This window comes from Aquarana catesbeiana, linkage group LG01 (assembly GCF_042186555.1).
Source record: "Aquarana catesbeiana isolate 2022-GZ linkage group LG01, ASM4218655v1, whole genome shotgun sequence".
Taxonomy (NCBI): domain Eukaryota; kingdom Metazoa; phylum Chordata; class Amphibia; order Anura; family Ranidae; genus Aquarana; species Aquarana catesbeiana.
In genome coordinates this window covers 663,992,818-664,015,501 of record NC_133324.1, presented here as the reverse complement: position 1 = coordinate 664,015,501, position 22,684 = coordinate 663,992,818, and the positions used below count along the sequence as shown (strand labels likewise).

General features: G+C 43.7%; 1 protein-coding gene and 1 pseudogene across 1 annotated transcript in view; one reads left to right on the top strand and one right to left on the bottom strand.

Moving 5' to 3' along the window:
- TBCK (TBC1 domain containing kinase) overlaps window positions 1–22,684 on the top strand; it is a 458,935-nt gene that overhangs the window by 346,466 nt on the left and 89,785 nt on the right. The window lies entirely within an intron of this gene.
- LOC141124375 (U2 spliceosomal RNA) lies at window positions 10,602–10,706 on the bottom strand (annotated as a pseudogene).

Genomic DNA, 22,684 nt, shown 5'->3' with positions numbered 1-22,684 from the left:
AATACAATAATTTTTTGTATTCAAATAGGAAGTCTGCCTGCTCTCTCCCTATAGAATTGCCTCCTATGAAAAATAATTAGATTATGTGTAGCAAATCTGTATAACTTCTAGATTTTGTGTCAAAGTAAGTGTCTAATTGAAAATTTTAGACTGAAATATGACTATGACTATGAAATCATTTAAATTTTCATAGAATCAGAAGAAAAATGGCAGTGTAATTGGATTTTTTGCTGAAATATGCCTTATCTCTGCTTCTGTAATTGCATTTTATTAAAAAAGATCTTGTACTATTTCGGGCTGACATATGCCTACTCTTTGCCTCCAAAATTGACTCACGTTCAAAAGCATACAATTCTGATCAGCAAATCCATAGAATTGTAATATACTGTGTCTGTAAAAAATATAGTTTTATTTAGTATCGCTGGCTGAAATAAGCTGACTCTCTGCCTCCAAATCTGCTAATAAAATGGATTAGACTTTGTTAAGCAAATCTGTAGAATTTTTATAATCTATATCTAAACAGATAAAGTTTAACCACTTGCCGCCCGTCCACCGTCAAATGACAGCTGGACGGTGCGGCTTTCAATCTGGGTGGACGTCATATGACGGCTTCGCAAAACGACCGCTCTCACATGCTATGGGGGCGCGCAGCGATCGCAGCTGTGCCATGTTGCTAGGACATGGCGCGACCCCAATCTCTGTAAAGAGCCGCAGCTCTTTAACCATGTGATCGGCTGTGTCCAATCACAGGCAATCACATGTAAACACGTAGATACCGGTAATTGGCACTCCTGGCCTCACACTGACAGAGTGTGAGGAGAGGAGAGCGGATCAGCGGCATCTTCTCACAGAGGACATCTAGGGATGTAATCAGGGCACTAATTAAGTGCCCACCAGTGCCAGAAATGTGTGCCCACTACTGCCAGCAATCATTGTCCACCTTTGCCCACAAGTGCCAGCAATCAGTGCCCACAAGTGATGCCAGTCAGTGCTGGTTATCAATGCTGCCCACCAATGCCCATCACTTCTGTCCATCAATGCCCATGCCCACCAGTGCCACCTATCAGTGCGGCATATTAGTGCCACGTCATCAGTACCCATCAGTGCAGCCTATCAGTGAAGGAGAAAAATTACTTATTTACAAAATTTACTGACAGAAACTAAGAAAAACTTTTTTTTTTTCAAAATTTTCGCTTTTTTTTTTTTTTTAGGGAAAAATTTAAAAGCCAGAAGTTATTAAATACCATGAAAAGAATGCTCTATTTGTGTGAAGAAAATAATAAAAATTTCACATGGTAATGTAGCATGACCACGCAATTGTCATTTAAAGTGTGACAGCACTGAAAAATGGCCTGGGCAGGAAGGGGGTGTAAGTGCCCTGTATTGAGGTGGTTAATGTATTTTCTTTTTCATACATCATGGGACAGAGCTAGGCTAATATTCATTACCTCCTGGGTTATACTTCATCTCCAGGGGAATGGACACGGTAACCCAAAGGTCTTTAGACAGGAAGTGATCCCCTATATAACCCCTCCCATACAGGAAGTACTTCATTTTTTTACCAGTGTCTGCAAGGTGGATGGCACGGTTGTTTGAGCTCTCTGAACTCCAGGTCTCTAGTCCCACAAACGGTTCTTAACCACTTGACCACTGGGCACTTAAACCCCCTTAATAACCAGACCAATTTTCAGCTTTCGGTGCTCTCACATTTTGAATGGCAATTACTCAGTCATGCAACACTGCACCTATATGACATTTTTGTCCTTTTTTTCACACAAATAGAGCTTTCTTTTGGTGGTATTTAATCACCGCTGGGTTCTTTATTTTTTGCGCTATAAAAGAAAAAAGACCGAAAATTCTGTAAAAAACTGCATTTTTCTTCGTTTCTGTTATAAAATTTTGCAAATTAGTAATTTTTCTTCATATATTTTGGCCAAAATTTATACCGCTACATATCGTTGGTAAAAATAACCCAAATCGGTGTATATTATTTAGTCTTTGTGAAAGTTATAGAGTCCAAAAGCTATGGTGCCAATATCTGAAAATTGATCACACCTGAAGTACTGACAGTCTAATTTCTTGGGACCCTAACATGCCAGAAAAGTACAAATACCCCCCAAATGACCCCTTTTTGGAAAGAAGACATTCCAAGGTATTTAGAAAGATGCATGATGAGTTTTTTGAAGTTGTCATTTTTTCCCACAATTCATTGCAAAATCAACATTTTTTTTTCTTTTTTTTTTTTTCACAAAATTGTCATATTAGCAGGTTATTTCTCACACACAGCATATGCATACCACAAATTACACCCCAAAACACATTCTGCTATTACCCCCAAGTACGTCAATACCACATGTGTGAGACACAGCGTGGCCGCATACAGAGGCCGAATATGCAGGGGAGCACCTTCAGGCGTTCTGGAGCACCCAGGCCAATTCTGACATTTCTCTCCTACATGTAAAAATCATCATTTATTTGCTAGAAAATTACATAGAACCCCAAAACATTATATATGTTTTTTTAGCAAAGACCCTAGAGAATACAATGACGGTCATTGCAATTTTTTATCTCGCACGGTATTTGCGCAGCAATTTTTCGAACGCGCTTTTTTTGGAAAAAAACTGTTTTGTGCTTTAAAAAAAAAAACAAAACAGTAAAGTTAGCCCAATGTTTTTGCATAATGTGAAAGATGAAGTTATGCTGAGTAAATAGATACCTAACATGTCACCCTTCAAAATTGCACATGCTCGTGGAATGGTGCCAAACTTCGCTACTTAAAAATCCATAGGTGACGCTTTAAAATTTTTTACTGGTTACATGTTTTGAATTACAGAGGAGGTCTAGGGTCAAAATTATTGCTCTCGCTCTACCGATCGCAGCGATACCTCACATGTGTGGTTTGAACACCATTTTCATATGTGGGCGGGACTTACGTATGCGTTCGCTTCTGCATGTGAGCACACGGAGACACGAGGAAAAATTTTTATTTTTTTTTATTTATTTTAGTTTGACGCTTTTGTTCAAAAAATAAATATTTTGATCACTTTTATTCCTATTACAAGGAATGTAAACATCCTTGCAATAGGAATATGGCATGACAGGTCCTCTTTACAGTGAGATATGGGGTCAATAAGACCCCACATCTCACCTCTAGGCTGGGAAGCCTGAAATAAAAAAAACAAAAAAAAACCCCAATCCTGGCTTCGATCGTAGCGGTGAGTCTGTAGAAGCACCTGAGGGCGGCAGGAGGGGGGGACATCCCCTCTCGCCTCCCATAAGAACGATCAAGCAGTGGAACAGCCGCTATGATCGTTCTTATGGTGTAGGGAATCGCTGGCTGAAAAAGCTGTTATCTGAATGCCGCCTGTAGCTGCAGGCATCATTCAGATATCCGCGCACAAAGTCAAGGATGTCGTATGATGGGCGGCGGGCGGGAAGTGATTAAAACACATTTTTTTTTGTCCATTTATACAATATTTCTAATACATAGCATGTACATACCAAAAATGACACCCCAAAATAGATTCTCCTGCTCCTCCTGAGTACAGCGATACCACATGTGTGAGACTTCCACAGCCTGGCCACATACAGAGAGCGAGTACAGCTGAGTATGGCCGGGTATGGCAAAGTATGGCTGGGTATCACTGAGTATTGCAGAGTATGACTGAGTATGGCAGAATATGGCTGGGTATGACAGAGTATGGCAGAGTATGGCTGGGTATGGCAGAGTATGGCTGGGTATTGCAGGTTATGGCAGATTATTGCAGAGTATTGCAGGGTATTGCAGAGTATTGCAGGGTATTGCAGGGTATTGTAGAGTATTGCAGGGTATTGTAGGGTATTGTAGGGTATTGTAGGGTATTGCAGAGTATTGTGGGGTATTGCAGAGTAGTGCAGGGCATTGCAGTGTAGTGCAGAGTATTGCAGGGTATTGCAGAGTATTGCACAGGGAATTGCAGAGTATTGCACAGGGAATTGCAGAGTAGTGCAGGGTATTGCAGAGCATGGAGGGATGGCTGAGCATGGGTGGATGGATGGCTGAATGTGACTGCACATGTCACAGAACAGCGATGTGGGCACTACAGATGCAGCCCACAGCGCTGCTGCCATCCAATCCCTCCCCCTCTGTACCGATCGGTACAGAGAGGGGAGGGAGGAACCGGCGTCATGACAGCGATCACATGGTCGGAGCAATGACATGGTAAACGGCCGCAATCAGCGGCCGTTTACCGTGATGCGCCGGGTCCGGTCACGGATTTCCCGTGTGCGCGCCCCAGTGGGCACGCGGGAGCCGTTTTCTGGGATCACGTCATAGTACGTGCTCCCAGAGTTATCCAACCGCCCTGCAGCTGTCATTTGGCTATGGGCCGGTTGATAACTGATCAAATGAATCAAGGGATTGACCAATCGGATCCATTTGACACAGGCTTTATATGCTTAGATAAATGTTACCCAAACATCGCAAAGAAGACTCAAGATCCTGCAAGGTTTTGCCTGTAATGCGGCCTCCGGGTGTGGACCCTGCAAAGTGGAATCCTGGACACTACAGCGCTAAGGCATTCCTGCAGGGTGCTGTAGAGGTCCAAGGGAGTGGACCCTAAACATGAAAAGGGTACCCAGGCCTTGAAGGTCCTCAAGTGACAGGAACCTGCCGTGAGGGTGAAGTTTCTAAGTTGTGGGGTGTCCCAGTGATTGTAAAGATCAGTCAAGCTAGCTAGAGCCTGGACACCTGTGTTTGGTGACCATACGGGGGAGTTTTTGGGCTAGCTGTGGGTGTTTGCCAAGTGTACCTTTTTTGCTTGTGTTTGGCTGTTTTTTACCTGTATGATGGCCATGGCCTTGGTTCGCCATGGCGCACATGCACTGTAGCCGCTATCTGGGCGCATTTAGATTTGCGCCATACGCGAATATGCCACGCCTGTTCGCTAGGACCGCGCATGTGCGTGCGCACACATGCGCAGAACTTTACGGTGCACAGCCAGCCTATTTGTGCAGTGTATGCCAAGCATGCGGTGCTTCCAGAAGGCAGCTGTGGGAAACAGAGCAGGCTCTTAACCAGGCACTTGCAGCGGTTCATTTCTCCTTACCCAGGTCACGTGAGTCACCAGGTGTTGCTTGACAGGCTAAAGGTGCTTAGCAGGATTGTGGTAATACTACACCCAGGTACTCCCTTTTTTTCCCTATTCCCAATTCCATTCCTGGCCTCTACAACAAGACATCTTGTTGGCTTGGAACAGGAGAGAGAATAAGCCCTGGATCATCCAATGTTCTTATATCCTCGGGCACGCTTAAGCCTAAACTGGTGGTTGCAGGATCAGAACCTGAGAAAGGGAAGATCCTTCCTCCCGGTAACTTGGAGAGTACTGACTACAGATGCCAGTCTCTCAGGCTGGGGAGTGACCCTAGAAAGGCTCACAGCTCAGGGGAAATGGCCAAGGACAGAACAGATCCTGCCTATCAATGTCCTGGAATTACGGGCAGTACGTCTAGCTTTACGGTCCTGGATGGCGGAGATTCAGGACTGCCCTATCAGGGTTCAGTCCGACAATGCCACTGCAGTGGCCTATATAAACCACCAAGGTGGTACCAGGAGTCGTTCAGCTCTGAAGGGGGTGAACCACATACTAGCCTGGGCAGAGGGACATGTGACGATTCTGTCGGCAGTCCATATCCCAAGAGTAGAGTACTGGAAGGCAGATTATCTCAGCCACCAGCAGATCTGCCCGGGGGAATGGTCCCTACACCCAGGGGTGTTCCAGGAAATTTGCCAATGTTGGGGATGGCCAGAGGTTGACCTACTGGCATCCAGGTTCAAAAACAAGCTACAGCAGTTTGTGTTCCGAACAAGAGAGCCTATGGCAATCGGAGCAGATGCTCTGGTAGTTCCATGGAGCCAGTACTCCCTGGTTTATGCTTTCCCTCTGATCCCTCTCCTTCCACATTTGTTGCGTAGGATTCGGAGAGAGGGAGTTCCAGTCATTCTGGTGGCACCAGAAGGCCCTGGTTCCCGGACATTGTGAGACTGACAATAGACGGGCCATAGACGCTTCCACTTTGCCCCGATCTACTGTCTCAAGGTCCTATATTCCACCCCAATTTACAGTCTCTAAATTTTATGGCATGGCTATTGAAGCCAGGGTGTTAAAGGACCGTGGCATCTCAGGTCCAGTGGTGTCTACCCTAGTGAATGATAGAAAGGCTGTCACTAGAAATATCTATCATAAGTTCTGGAAGACTTATATTGCTTGGTGTGAAGCCAAAAAATGGCATCCTCGGAAATACGTGATTGGGAGAATTCTGTCTTTTCTACAGTCAGCTGTGGAAATCAGATTGGCTTTGAGTACAATCAGAGGTCAAGTTTGGGCCCTATCCGAACCTTTATGCAGGGGGCAACTCGCTTGTTTCCCCCCATTAGGTCACCTATGTGTCCTTGGGACTTGAACTTGGTGCTGTCTGTGTTACAGAAACAACCATTTGAGCCTATCATGGAAATTCCATTAGACTTACTGTCACGAAAGCTAGCCTTCCTGATGGCCATCACCTCGTCTAGAAGGGTGTCGGAGTTGGCGGCCCTTTCGCGCAGCGAACCATACTTGATCCTTCACCACGACAGGGTCGTGTTAAGAATTGTTTTATCCTTTTGCCAAAAGTGGTGTCAGCCTTTCATTTAAATCGGGACATTATTTTGCCTTCTTTTTTCTCTCAGCCTCGTTCAGTTGAAGAGAGACGACTGCATTCTTTGGACGTTGTCTGGGCAGTCAAGGTTTATTTGTCTAGATCTGCGGAGATCCGAGGATCAGACTCCTTTTTTGTTTTACCAAAAGGACCCAAGAAGGGGCAGACCGCTTCCAAATCTTCCATTTCCAATTAGTCATTCAGTCCTATGGTCTGAAATGTAAAGCTCCTCCCTTTAGGGTGAGAGCTCATTCTACCAGGGGTTTAGGAACCTCCTGGGTTTTTGCCATCAGGTATCTGTGGCTCAGATTCGTAAGGCTGCTACCTGGTCTTCAGTACATACGTTCACATTTTGTGATGTTCGAGCAGCCGAGGATTCGGCTTTCGGCCGCAGTGTATTGTGGGCTGCCGTATAAGGTATGATGGCTATTGTTTGGCAGGGTGTCTCCCTCCCCTCAAGGCTATTGCTCTGGGACGTCCCAGCAGGTAATGAATATTAGCCTAACTCTGTGTCCCATGATGTATGAAATAGAAAATAGGATTTTTTTCCTCATACTTACCTCATACTTACCTGTAAAATCCTTTTCTTGGAGTACATCATGGGGCGCAGAGGTCCCTCCCCTCTTTTTGAGGATTCAGTGCTTGCTACAAAACTGAAGTACTTCCTGTATGGGAGGGGTTATATAGGGGATCACTTCCTGTCTAGAGACCTTTCATCTACCATTGTCCATTCACCTGGAGATGAAGTATAACCCAGCAGGTAATGAATATTAGCCTAACTCTGTGTCCCATGATGTACTCAAAGAAAAGGATTTTACAGGTAAGTATGACGAAAAAATTATTATTATTATTTATCTAGCTCAAATAGGCCTATTCTCTGCCCACAATTTTTTTTTTCCAGATGCAATATGCCTGCTCATTCACTCAGAAATAACAGTCCATATAGGCTTAAAGTGGTTGTAAGCCACTGGACAAATTTTTTTTTTTTTTTGTATGCATCGCATACTACCACATTACGTTAAACGTAACTTAAAACAAAGCTCTTCCAGCACCGAGAAGTCAGTGCTGCAGGCACTCTCATCTTCACCCATCTTGTTTCCAGGTTCGTGATGACGTCATTCCCGTCTTTGCAAAAACTAGCTAATAAAGATCTTTTCAGAAGGGAATTCAGTTATATTGGGCTGCTGCTGTTTGTGAATCACCGGAATAGAACCCAATATGAACCATTTGGTTCATCACTACCTTTAACAGCACAGCAAAATCAATCCCAAGTGCCACAGCACATATTTCATGCATCTAGTTGGCTCTTGAGAGCTGTAGTTTTCCAGTGTCTATCAGAATTGGCTTCCTGACTGGTGCTTGCGTTCCAGAGCGTGTTATGTCAGTTGGTGTGTGTGGGTGTACTGCTGGGTCTTCCTGGATTTCGAGGACCTCCAGTACTCCCAATATCCCTGCCAGAATTCCCTGTATTGATGCTGAGCATGTCCCCTGACCAGAACAATATTTAAAGTGATATCACAGGTTCATTTTTTTAATAAAATAAAAAAAAATCATATTTACGTGCTCTGTGCAATGATAGTAGTATCTCATCTTACCCCCCCTTTTCAGTCCTCTGCCGGTGCTGTCTGCTTCTCCTTCCTCCGTGCCCTTCCTCAGCAAGCCAAGCCAGGTGCTAAAGTGGCACTTGTATGGGGGGCTCCAGTGCCATGCTGTGTGCAACCACAGTCACACACAGCCCTGGTAGGCCACACCTCTGCTTCCTCCTCACAGGGGTTTGACCGACCCCCCCTCCTTAGTAGGGTGATCCTGGGGGCTGTGTCCTTGTGCTAGTTGCTGCAAAGAAAACATGGATCGTTAGAGCCGCTTAAACTTTGTGCCTTAGGTGAGCCCGCCTTGACCTGCCAAAGGGGCGCTAAAACTATCTTTCCCTTGTCCATGATCATCTGCCGTTTCTGCCTTCTCTCTGTTGGACTCTCCTGGGTATTCAATCAGCTCACACTCTGTTTTTCTTTAAAATCTGATTTGAACTCACCCCTTGCCATTACCACAGATGTAAACAAGGCAGATCGCCGTTCTGACAGGGAGAAGATAGAGATCTTGTATTCCTGATAAGCAGGAACTCCCTAGGGACACATTGATTGCCCCTGATGTTAACCTATTCCCTGCCAGTGTCATTAGTACAGTAACAGTGCATATTTTTAGCACTGATCACTGTAATAATGTCACTGGTCCTCAAAAAGTGTTAAAAGTGTCAGATCTGTCTGCCGCAATGTTGCAGTCCTGCTAAAAATCGCTGATCGCCACCATTACTAGTAAATATAAACGTGCCATAAAAAAATATCCCATAGTTTGTAGACGTGATAACTTTTGCGCAAACCAATCAATATACGCTTATTTGGATTTTTTTTTATCAAAAATATGTAGCAGAATACATATTGGCCTAAATTAAGAAAATTTGATTTTTTACTTTTTTTTATTGGATCTGTTTTATAGCAGAAAGTAAAAAATATTGTTTTTTTTTTGTTTTTTGTTTTTTTTAAGTGTCTCTCTTTTTTTGTTTATAGCGCAAAAAATTAAAACCGCAAAGGTGATCAAATATCACCAAAAGAAAGCTCTATTTGTTGTCAGTTAAAATAACGCAGTGCCATATCGCAAAAAATGACCTGGTCATTAAGGGGTTAAAACCTTCCGGGGCTGAAGTGGTTAAGTAGTAAATGTGCCCTGTATTTTACATCAAACAAACATAGAAATACCAGTAGATGTGTAGCTTATTAGTGCAGAAATAGTTACGTCTTCTTATTGAGAATGCTCTGGCAGTACTTTGATTTTTTTTTTTTTTTGAAAGCCTATGGCGTGCAAAACACACCCCAAAAACTTCACCCGGTGCATAAAAAATGTGCACACACATAAAGAGTGCTCACAAAAAAGTGCCACGGGTACACAAGACGTGCCAATTCCCTGATCCCCCGGGGCGTTAGGCTCCTGCGGGGACAAAGGTACTTACAATGGTCCGTCTGGCCGAAACCAGACAGACCCCGTTCTCTGGAGGGCCTGCCGAGACAGGACCCACCCAAGTACTAGGTGGGGCTCCCCCGAAGGGAGACCCCATGAGAGAGGGCGAACTAAGCCAAAAGGCCATGTCCACCCCTTCCCAAGACTTTCAGGGCTGGCCCGAGGACCCGCATCCTTACTCATCACAACACACAGTGGGACAAACGTGTAAAACAAGACGTGACAACACAGGATTTCAATCAAAAAAAGAAAAAAAGTGGGGGAAGGGATAGTGGAGAGGAGAGTGAAAAGAAGTGGCCATTGTGTAACACAATGACCAGGCCCTCCGGCCAGGAATAAAAAATTCCTCTGGTCCTAGCCAAAAGGCCCGGCCCAAGAGGCAGGTGCAAAAAAGCTGTGTTATGGTGCAGTGACCGTGGTGCCCAAAATCAAAGTGTCTGCCACACACAGTGATCTTAAGGCACCCCTGGACTGCCACTCCAGGGGCACTACTCCATAGGCTTTCAAGACCTACCCTGGCCCACAGCCTAGACCACGACAGCCCCCCACCGCAGACAGAAAAGGCATGAGGTTCAGGAAGCTTGGTGAGAGCCCTTGCCCCGAAGGCTCCACCATCACTCCCATCACCCCTTCCAGTTTCACATTTGGGTAAATGGATACTAGCCACTCCCCCCCCCGCCAAAAGGGGAGTAAGCTTTCTCCTACCCAAATAACTGTCAGCAGCTAGAGCTACCACAATCCAGGCCAGAAGGCCAGGGACCCGACCCTTCAGCCAGACCAAAATGCAGCACCCATCCCCACCAGGAGCACCCTTCCAGACGGCTCAGACTCAACCATTGGCCGGTCCCCAGTATACTTTCGGGCAACTCGGCGTAGTCCCTGCTGAGTATCGCCTTTCCAGGTACTATGACACCATTGGATTTGCTGGCCCTCCCCAACGAGAGTGACACAGCGCCTCCTCTGGAAACTGATAAGAACAGATACTACACTTGATCTTAGCCAAAAGGCCGAGAAGCTCTGGCAGTACTTTGATATGCATTTAATAGATATTTACATCCTAATAGAGGAGCTTAGAGCCAGTAATAATATTCCTGCTAACAATGTGCCTAGGGAACTGTGCAACTTGCTGTGAAATGTACGCCCCATTTCTTTCTTAAGCCATCGTCTAATTTTTTTATGTGTCTTGGGATTTCCTAATCAGGGAATAAAGTATGTTGTATTTAATAAACGTGAACTTAATTTTGCTTTTCAAGACCAAACAGCACTTTTCTATTTCCGTTGCCAATTTATTCTTGTCTGTGCATGTAGCTATAAGAATCTGCATATGGTCATTGCCTGAAGCTATAGTTTGTAAATGTAAGATGTTAGGTGCCTCACATATGCCAACCCCCCTCCCCCTTCAAACTCATTAGATGGGTGCACATAATAATATGTCAAATTTTTCTAAGCAATCTAGGAAATGGGAAAATTATTTTCCTTTCATTATATTATGTATATATTATAATTTACCCCGCAGTTTTGTGATTTTTTTTTTTTTTACTAATTAACTATTAATTGATACTAATGATACTACAATACAGTCATGCAGAAACTACACTGGGATCCTTGTTGGCATTAGGCAGCTTGTGAACTACTCTCCTCAGAAATCTGTGGGTGAAAAAAAAAAAAAATCTTTAACTGTGGGTTTTTTATATTTGAAATATACTGCTTCGCAAATAAGCAAAATGCCCTTTGGGGTTTAACACAAACAAAGTCTTCTGCAATAACTGATGGAAGCTCACTTGCTATTTAACCACTTAAGGACCAAGCCTCTTTTTGAGATTTGTTGTTTACAAGTTAAAAACAGTTTTGTTTGGTAGAAAATTACTTAGAACCCCCAAACATTATACATTTTTTTCCCAACACCCTAGAGAATAAAATGGCGGTCGTTGCAATACTTTCTGTCACACCATATTTGCCCAGCGGTCTTACAAGCGCACTTTTTTTTTTTTTTAAATACACTTTTTTTAATAAAAAAAATAAGACAGTAAAGTTAGCCCAATTTTTTTTTATATTGTGAAAGATAATGTTACGCCGAGTAAATTGATATCCAAAATGTCACGCTTCAAAATTGTGCCCGCTCATGGAATGGCTACAAACTTTTACCCTTAAAAATCTCCATAGGTGACATTTAAAAATATTCTACAGGTTGCATGTTTTGATTTACAGAAGAGGTCTAGGGCTAGAATTATTTCTCTCACTCTACCGATCGCGACAATACCTCACATGTGTGGTTTGAACACCGTTTTCATATGCGGGCGCTTCTCAAGTATGCGTTCGCTTCTGCACACAAGCTCGGTGGGTCGGGGCGCGTTTAAAAAAAAAAAAAAAAAATTCTTATTTATTTTACCTTTTTTTTTTTTTTTTTTTTTAAACTGTTCTTTTAAAAAAAAAAGTGTCACTTTTATTCCTATTACAAGGAATGTAAATATCCCTTGTATTAGAAAAAAAGAATGACAGGACCACTTAAATATGAGCTCTGGGGTCAAAAAGACCTCAGATCTCATATTTACACTAAAATGCAAAACAAACAAAAAATGTCCCTTTAAGAGCTATGGGCGGGTGTTTTGACGTCGCTTCCGCCCTGCAATGGTATGGAGACCCAGCAAGGAAGAGGATCCGATCACCTCCGCCGCTGTCGTCGGCTCTGGTAAGAGGCGCTCTCCCGCCGCCGATAAAAGTGATTTTGCGGCAAATCCGCCATAGGGACCACCATTATCGAAAACTGGACCGTCAGACGAAGAGCTAGCTGCTGCCATAACAACGATATTCCTCTTCAAACTTACGTATATCGGCGTGCAGGAGTCCGGAAGTGGTTAAAGTGGAAGTAAACCCATTAATTTAACAGTTTCAAAAAACAGTTAGGCTGGGTTCACACCAGTGCGGGCCCCCCCACATCCAATTTGCATAGTAGGAGATTGTGACCGGCTCTCTATGGATCCGGTTCACACATCTCAGTGGCTCCAGTGTGAATTTCACAAGAGCCCTGTGCGTCTTTTGGTCCATTTTCAGGTCCAAATTCAGCCAAAATTTTGGGCTGAAATGGTGAATGGAGACGCACTGGACTCCTGTGAGCCACTGTGTACTGTAGTGTGAACCCAGCCTTACATTCCCGGCATGCCGGGAGTGCTAACTGTCGCATTGGTTGTGCTCTCAACCTAACTGTTAAACCATCCACTAGCTGGTGTCATAACTAATCACATGTGCAGCATCATGGCAGTTAAAGATTAAACAGAGACCAAGATGGCATTTTCCTTGGCTAAAAACGATAGGAGGGTTTACTTACACTTTAACTGCATTTGTTTTAAAGTAGTTCTAAAGGCGGAAGGGTTTTTTTTTTAACTTAATGCAAAGTATTCATTAAGATAATAAACATTCTGTGTGCAGCAGCCCCCCTAATGCTTACCTGAGCCCCATCTCGATCCAGCAATTTTGCACAAGAGCCTCGGCTGTCTAGGACTCTCCCTCCTCATTGGCTGAGACACAACAGTGGGCGCCATTGTTTCCCGCTGCTTTCAATCAAAGCCAGTGAGCCAATGAAGTGAGAGGGGGAACAGGGCCAAGCCGCGGCTCCACGTCTGAATGGACACACAGAGCAGTGGCTCAGGTGCCCCCATAGCATACTGCTTGGTGTGGGGGCACTCAGTAGAAGGTAGGGACCCAAGAAGAGGGCTGCTCTGTGCAAAACCACTGCACAGAGCAGGTAATTATAACATGTTTGTTATTTTTAAACAAAGACTTTAATATCACTTTAACTACTTTATTTTAAAATTTGTCTGGTTGCTGCTGTTTTTTTGGTAACATATCTTTAAAGTTACATAGTTAAGAAGGTTGAGTAAAGACACTTGTCTATCCAATTCAGCCTGAGTGTGTGTGTTTGTTAATATCACTACCATTTTCCATATCCCTGTACTTTGTGTTCACTAAAGAAATCTAACAGTTTTTTAATGTACCTTTACTCCCTGTTGACCCCAGGAAGTGTGGAGGGGGGTTCCACATCCTTACTACTCTAACAGTAAAGAACCCCTTACTCAGTTCAAGATTGAACTGCTTCTTGTCCAGTGAACCCATGCTATACCCATGCATGCTAAAACAAAAGCCATTCTCATCTGTGTATGACAGACATTCTTTTACTCCCCCACCCTGTCTTTACTCCCCCTCTGCTCCGTCCTGCTGATGGGCCAGTGATGTTCTATGACAAAACTTTCTTTACCAGCACTGTCTGTTATTTTGGCTCTGTGGTGACCTGGAGGCGTTCTGTACACCGTGTACAGAGCGTCTCCAGAAATGTAATTTTCTGCTTCTGTGATTGGCTTTCTGATTTTCACAGAGTCTACACTAATATACAAGTCAAATCTGAAGCACCCTCTACAATAAGAATTTTAGTTTTGGTGAGGTACTCTCCAAGGGTTAAATATCTCTAATGGGTAGCACCTGAGAGTACACCAGCTGCTTAATGAACCAGACCCTCCCATTCAGAATCTGTATCTAAAGGACATTGCAAAAACACAGAGCAAACTTCAGAGCAACAAAATATAGGAATCTGCTATAAAAAGTGTTAAAATCCTTGCACTGTACATTGATCACCCAAAGGAGAACTTTTTTTTTTTAACGGCAAAAGTGGATTTACTCTTTAAGGTTAACAATTACATAGTCCAGAGCTAAGAAGGTGACAGTAAGACTGCAAATAAGACAACCAAAGGTGCCTATACATACCTTTACCTTCTATAGTCTTCATAAGTCCCTGAGAGCCTCAAACCCACCGACCTTCCTGAATTAATCTCCTGTTGGTCTATCGCTGTGGTGAGCAGCCTCACTATCCAAAAGTGTCAATGGGGAAGGCCAGAGCTCTAAGCTTTAAGGACTCGTTCCCCGCTTCTCTTTCACAATTGCCACTTTTGGGGAGCAGGGGGCGGCGCGGGGGGGGCAGGTACCCGACTTTTTCAGGTAACTGCTTCCCACTTCCATTCCGAGTGCTGCAGCTAAATGGAAGTTCTCCTCCCTCCCCCCTGCAGTCTTCTGGGACACTGACAGGTCCCAGAAGAGGGCATCCACCAATCACGATGCTTAGCGCGACTCATGCATTCACAGTGGGCAACCAGCTGTGAATCTGCAAGCTGTCACAGCCAGGTGCACATAGTGAGGATGCCAGGGACAACTAAAGACAGCAGGTGAGACAGACTGGGGTGAGCACACCGCTGGATTGTGGGGCAAGTGAGTGGCTGTTATTTAAAAAGTCAGTGGCTACAGTTTTTGTAGCTGCTGACTTTTATTTTTTCCACAGGTGGCTGGAACTCCTCTTTAACATTTGAATAGTTTTGTAGTGGCAAATGTAATCTGCTTCCGTAACCAGAATAGGACTGCCAAGATCAGCCAGGAGGGCAGGTGCCCTTTTTAAGGAACGCAGTTTTTACAATGCCTAAAATAATCTCCTCGTTTGGGCTGTGTTTATGTTAGATGTCATGTAAGTTGTAAGTAGCAGCACAAAGGAGACAGAGTTATATTTCTAAGCTTTCCCTTTTAGCTAAGTGTTTATGCAGAATGTAAGCAAACCACTTAAATCCTTATATGGAAGAGATGTAACCATGCTAAATACACAGTAGTTTTTGAAGTTTTAGTCCATGTCATCATTTTAATTGTTCTGTAATTAAGCCGTGCTTGCCGTAATTGCACACCCTTCATCTTCTGTACCTAATTGAATACGGAGCGTTTTAATGTGCTGGCCCTATTGAACTTTTTTCCTGTGCATTTTCCCAGGTTAATTATTCTGACTCAGCCTGGTCTTTTCACCATGGATTGTCTTATTTTGTCGTTGATCATTAGAAAAATATAGGGTTTGTGCAGGCGAACCGTCACACAGAAAACTTTGTTCCTGACTCCTTTTTCTCTGCACTAATTGCTGGTATTCAGCAAATGAAGTGAAAGGGGAGAACCTGTCTCAAGGGGGAAAAAAAAAAGTTCTTTAAAAGAAAACTCCACCTTTAACCTTAGTTTCTATAATCCCATTTATATAAACTTACATAATGCAAGATTGTGGGCATTTTTCAAGAGCCCTTCTACTTTTTTCATATGTTGGTTTAGCAGTACTTAAAAGTAGTAAAGCTTTAAAGCGGTACCTAAAAGCAAAAATGTAATATATTGCAGCTTACCAAGTCTAAGATGTGGTGGCTGCATTCATTTTCTTTTGTAGTCTTTTTTTTTTCTTTTGTAGTCTTTTTTTTTTTATTTTATTTTCACATGCTGATCAGGCCAATAAGTATTTTCATTTTCAACTTCCTTTACCAGGCCAAGCAAAAGGAGCAGTTAAAGGGTTGAGGCTTTTATTCATTCACGTAAAACCTTTATCCCAAAAGGAAAAATATGCTTGCTGTAACTCATGGGTGCTCAACCTGTGGCCCTCAAACTGGTGTGGAACTACAAGTCCCATCATGCCTCTGCCTTTGGGAGTCATGCTTGTAACTGTCCGCCTTGTAATGCCTCATGGGACTTGCAGTTCTGCAACAGCTGGAGGGCCACAGGTTGAGCACCCATGGGGTAACTGCTCGAAAAGTGTTAGATGGAGTTCAGCTTTAATATGTTAGGCTGCATTCACACCTGAATGTTTCGTTTTCAGGCAGAAAGTCACATGTTTTTACCGTGATTTTTACTGCATTTTTTGCTGCAATATTGCACAGGACAAAAGGTCACCAAGGTAAAAAGCAGAAAAATGCCTGTAATCTGCCCAAAAAGAAGCTTGTATACTTTGAGCTTCAGGCATTTTGCTTCAGGCTAAAAAACGCTCAGATGTGAACAGGAGCCATTTAAATGAATGGGATTTTGATTTTCGGGCATTTTTTTTTTGGTGTTTTACGAGCGTTTTAGAAGCTGAAAACGCTCAAGTGTGAATGCAGCCTTAGTCAAGGTTGGTTTTATAGAAGACAATTGGTAGATCAACTTCTGTACAAGAGTGTCCATACATGGACCTAAATTCGGATGGTCCCTGCTGAACCAGATGAATTTTGATTCATGTATGACTGGCTTTAAACTACCCTCTCCCCAGATGGACGATGCCGCTGTACAAAGGTATCTTGGTTTCTCCTCCTGTGGAGTGGAGACACACTAAGACAGGAAGTGTGTTAGAGGCTGAATCACCTAAAAAAAATAAAATAAGCCTAAACAAAGATATCTAATGCAGCCACTACATTGTAAGCTAAAATATATTTTGTTATTGTTATATGTTTATTTTGTTTTTGGGTTTAGTACCGCTTTAACAAGTCAAATCAGTGTGCAAAATGCAGTCAGGAAGGCTCCGGCCAAAATGCGTTTTAGATGTCGCACTGCTGTTCGTGCTCAATATAGATTTAAGAAGAAGCAATCGAGTTGCCGGCATTTTTTGCTATTTTGATGTTTATGGAACACAAGCCTTAGCACCGTTATTCAGCTCATCATTCTACAATCATGTGGTAGAGCTTGGGTGAGTTTTTGTCTACATTACTGTCTTGTATTAATCTGATTTCTCTGAGGCATCATTTCATTGGATTTCACAGGTTACCGTACTTCGCCAAGTAGTTCCAAACGTGGGATATTATGCAAGCATAATTTAAATTTCTAAGATAATGGCATGTTTATATAGTGTGTGCTTGGAGACCTAATTACTATTTAAGGGATTAGATATAATTACATATCTGAAGTTATTTAGATCTAAATGAAAAGAATAATAATTCTGTTTTGCATATCATTCTAGTGAGTAGTATTCAGCTTTGTGCAATTCAAATTACAAAAAAATGCACATTCTGAGGTTATTTCAGTAATAAACACGTCAACAGGATCACACTATCACTAAGTATATACACATCCACACATCTGGGAAACCTTGGCCCTTTTGTAAAACAAAAAAAATCTTGAACCCATTCGTCACCAATGTATCTGTGCTCATGATTTGCATGCAATTTCTGCTTCCTGTTTCTGGATCAACTAATCATCGTTCTCACTTAAAGTGATACTAAAGTCTCGTGTTTTTTTTTCTTTAAAAATAATAAACATGTTATACTTACCTGCTCTGTGCAGTTGGTTTTGCACAGAGCAGCCCAGATCCCCCTCTTCTCGGGTCCCTCGCCGGCACTACTGGCCCCTCCCTCCTGTGGAGTGCCCCCACAGCAAGCCGCTTGCTATGGGGGCACCCGAGCTGAGCCGCAGCTCCGTGTGTCCATTCGGACATGGAGCCACAGTTCCGCCCCCTCTTTCTCCTGATTGGCTAACTGACTTTGACAGCAGCAGGAGCTATTGGTGCCACTTCTGTATCTCAGCCAATCAGGAGGGAGAGTCCCGGACGGCCGATGCACTTGAGCACATCGCTGGATAGAGATGGGGCTCAGATAAGTATTAGGGGGGCTGCTACACACAGAGGGTTTTTATCTTAATGCATAGAATGCATTAAAATAAAAAAAACCTTCTGCCTTTACAACCACTTTAAGGATACTTCTGTTTATGCAATTTTTTTAGCTTATTATAAGTTTGATTGACCCCAGTTTGTGGCGTGTGATTTTGTTACATTCATACTTTTGTGATGGAGAAGGCTGAGACAGATCTGACCTACAGTTTCCTAAATATGAGAACATTGGCATATAGGAAAACCTGTACTGTATGGAACACATTCAAACATTCAGATGACAATTCATAAGTGTTAGCAAACAGTGGCTTGCATCAGTTTTCACTACTTTTGACTTTCATATTTTATATTGTTGCAATCTGAAATAAGCATACGTTACATAATACATTTTTTTTATTGGATTGAAAAACAGACATTCGTCAGTTCACACCATAGAAACGCAGTCCGGTTGTGTTCCAGATGCTTTTTTGCATGCGTGTTTGATATACCAAACTGGGAAGTGCAAAATAAGGTGCAGCTGTGCAGGGTAGCCAATCAGCTTCTAACTTCAGTCTGTTTAATTAGGTTTTGACAAAAATAATTGGATGCTGATTTGTTTCTATGTAGAGCTGCACCAAAATTTGCACTCTCCAGTTTTAGTAAATCAACCCCTTAGATTTTTCATTTCCTGTCCGTGAGCTGAATGAGAGAATATCTATAAATTTTTCCATTCATGCTAACAATGTGGATAGCGCAATCTGCAATGCCTGATGCTGTATGGATGCCTGAACAGTGAGTGCATCTTTTAAGATGAGAATTTTCCATGCTGTCAATGTTTAGCAGTGTGCTAACAAGGCCACAAATTCTCATGTTTTAGTAAATTGAGCAGGAATCGGCCTAAATTAAAGCTCTAAATGACTAGCTTAAAGCGGAGTTCCACTTGTTTTTACGTTTATTAACAGTCAGCATCTACAAAAAGTGTAGCTGCTGACTTTGAATAAACAGACACTCACCTGTCCCACGGTCCAGCAATGCGGCCGCCCGAAGCCTCGCTCCTCTCCCCCTCTTCTCCGCCGCGCTGTCATTGCAAGTGTGGGCACCCGGCTGCGACAGCTGGCAGTTTCACAGCCGGGTGCACACTGCACATGCGCGAGTCACGCTGCACTCTTAGTGCCCAGGCAATCTTCTGGGACCTGTGACATGTCCCAGAAGATTGCAGAGAGGGATGGGGAGAGAATGAGTCGCCTAGGGGGAGAGGAGGAGTCGCCTAGGCGGCGAAGGGACTGAAGCAGAAAGTAGGAGCTGGGTACCTGTCAAAACTAGGTACCCACTCCCCCTCCCAAAAAAAAAATACATGCCAAATATGGCATGTAAGAGAGCAAGGAGTGCTTAAAGTGGAAGTTCCACTTTTGGGTGGAACTCCACTTTAAGCATTTTGGTGCTCTCAGTAATTCATAATGGAACCACGTTTGGCTGAAAGTCTTTTGGGATAAGTCTCTACCAGCTTCTTAAATCTGGACCATTCTTCTGAGCAACATTCTGTCAGGATGGATGGATGGAGACCAAGAGAATAACAATAAAGTCTTGCCACAAAAACGTAGGTGGATTGCGGTCTGGGCTTTGTGTTGTCCATTGTAAGATGAGCAGGTTCTTGGATTTAAGCCGGTCACTTCAGTGTAGCTTTGGCTTTCAGTGGCAAGTCTCTTGGTTTAAATCCTGACTAGTTTCCTAGTCCATTTGTATGACTCTGCTGCTTAAGGACTGACATTTTGTATGGTCTAACCATTTTGTGTTAATCTATTGCTGAATTGATGAATCTATTGTTGAATTACTGTATAGTGCCTCAGGTGCAAAGGTTGCAGACAAACCGCTTTGATAAAGAGGGCCATTGTAATTGCCCCAAATACATTTCTGCAAATAATATCTGTGATCAAAGTTGATCTGTTTGCCTTTTGTCTTTGGGATTTGCGTGTAGTTGAGCATTTGCCATATTGATTTTAATTCTCATTTACACTAAACAATGGAAATGTTATACATATGCACTTGGGATTGGAAGTGCAACCAGACTCATTTAACAGTGGCTTTTCTCTGTGGACAAGTGTCAGGGCTGGGCTCAGCCCTTCCTTCTCTGAGCTGGTCGCTCAGCTGTCGGCTAAAATCCAGCTCCTATCTCTCCACAGTGATTCACCTGTAGATGATATCCTGCTAGTCAGTCCTGCCTACTTAAGCCGTCCAGCCCTTGGTCACATCTCTAGGGACACTCTCCTGTGTTTCTGTTAAAGACTTGCTTGGCTGACATTCCTTCTTGCTCCAGATCCTGCTTACTGTTCTACTACGCTCATCTCTGGCTCCCTGTTGTTTTGGCTTGTCTGACTATCCATTCTGGTTCTTGAACTCTGGCTATGTTTTGACTACGTTTACTCTGTTTACCTTTTTTTATTATTATTAAACAAGTGAGATTTAACTGTACTTCTGTCTCAGTCTGATTCATGGTTTCTGACAGTAGGCGAAGGCCATGAATTTAGAAGATGCAGTCAATCCACTTGTTGGTAGTATTTTTCCAGATTGGATGAGCAGGATCACCACATGGATCAGTTTGCCATGGCGTTAAATACACTCCTGAGTCACACAGCTCACCTGCAATCTCCCACTGTGGCTGCTCCGGGACAACCTGTGTTGCAGGCCATTCCTGCTGCTCCAGTCTCTGTGCAGGCACCTGCCTTGAGTATTACCTCTATAAGAGGTATGACTGATTCCACTCCGCTTCCCCAGCGTTTTGGGGGTGATCCAGTCCAATGCAGAGGGTTTCTCAACCAGGTTGAGATATACTTTGAGATGCTGCCCCAGGCGTTTCCCACGGACAGAAGCAAAGTAGGTTTTGTGATATCTTTGCTTTCTGAGAGAGCCTTAGCTTGGGCAAACCCTCATGGGAGATGGAAAAACCTGTTGTCTTGAGTTACCTTGAGTTTGTGGCTTCCTTTAAAACGGTATTTGATGTTCCTGCACGCTCCGCTTCTGCTGCCAAGTGCCTCATGTCCATCAAACAGAGTACGAAAACTGTAGCTGATTACGCCAGTAATTTCTGTACTCTGGCAGCAGAGGTTGCTTGGAACAATAAGGCCCTCATGGCTGCTTTTTCTCATGATCTCTCGGATACCATCGAGGATGAGATAGCAGCCCGAGATATATCCAATGAGCTGGAGAAGTTGATCACATTTGCCATCCTCATTGACTCCAGACTCAGAGAAAGACTCTCTTTTAAGGAGCGCTTGCGGAAGCCTCCTGTATATTTGTCTCCGAGCTTTGCGGTCCCACCCTGTCCTACCTGTCCAGGGACTGCCCGAACCTTGAGGTTCTGTCATGGACAGACCTTAGGTGGCGTTGTTTTGTCCCCGTTATCCAGAAGGATAAGCCTCTGGTTTCAGGTTACCCTTTCTTGGGCTGAGTCATCCCTCGAGATAAGGCTCTAATCGACTCTGGGGCTGCAGGCCTGTTCATTGATGCTGCCTTTGTATCGACTCGCTCAATTCCGCTGCAGCTGCATGACACTCCACTTGCCATTGAGGCTCTTGACGGGAGACCTCTACAGCCTGCCCATGTGACTCATGAGACTGTTCCGTTGTCCATGGCAGTAGGGGCTCTTCACCATGAGATAATCTAATTCCAAGTTATTTCCTCACCTAAGTTTCCGCTGATTATTGGTTATCCTTGGTTACAGAGGCACAACCCCTCTTTTGATTGGCTCCGTGCTGAAGTTCTCTCCTGGCCGCCACAATGCAGTAAGACATGCTTCCAGAAGGTAGCCAAGGTCCTGTGCACTTCTTCTCTCTCCTCCCTGCCGGAGGAGTACCGCGATTTTAGCGATGTCTTTGACAAAGGTCAAGCTGGTAGTTTGCCTCCATACCGGTCGTATGATTGCGCAATTGACCTTCAACCTGGTGCCATACCCCCTCGTGGCTGGGTTTACCCTTTGTCGGTCTTAGAGGATAAGGCCATGGAGGAGTATGTTGCAGACGCACTTAGTCGAGGTTTCATCCACAAATCCTTGTCTCCTGCTGGTGCTGGTTTCTTCTTTATGAAGAAGAGTGGTGAACTGAGACCTTGTATTGATTATAGGGGTCTCAATCGTTTCACGATCCGATTCCATTGTTTATGGAGTTATTTGACCGCCTCAAGGGAGCAATGATTTTCACGAAGCTTGATTTGAGAGGGGCATACAATTTCGTGAGGATTAAGGAGGGCGACGAGTGGAAAACTTTTAATACCAGAACAGGCCATGATGAGTACCTCGTAATACCTTTTTGGCCTTTATAACGCCCCGGCAGTTTTCCATTTATTAATGATGTCCTCCGAGATTAGTTGCAGTTATGTGTGGTGTTTTATCTCGATGATATCCTCATATTTTCCAAGTCCCTGGAGAGCCACCACACAGATGTCTGCCGTGTGCTTCAGAAACTAAGAGAGAACAATCTCTATTGTCAATTGGAGAAGTTCAAATTCCATCGTGAACAGGTTAAATTCCTGGGTTATGTCATTTCCACTGCTGGTTTTTCGATGGACCCAGAGAAACTTTCAGCAGTCCTACAGTGGCTCCAACCCATAGGTTTACGT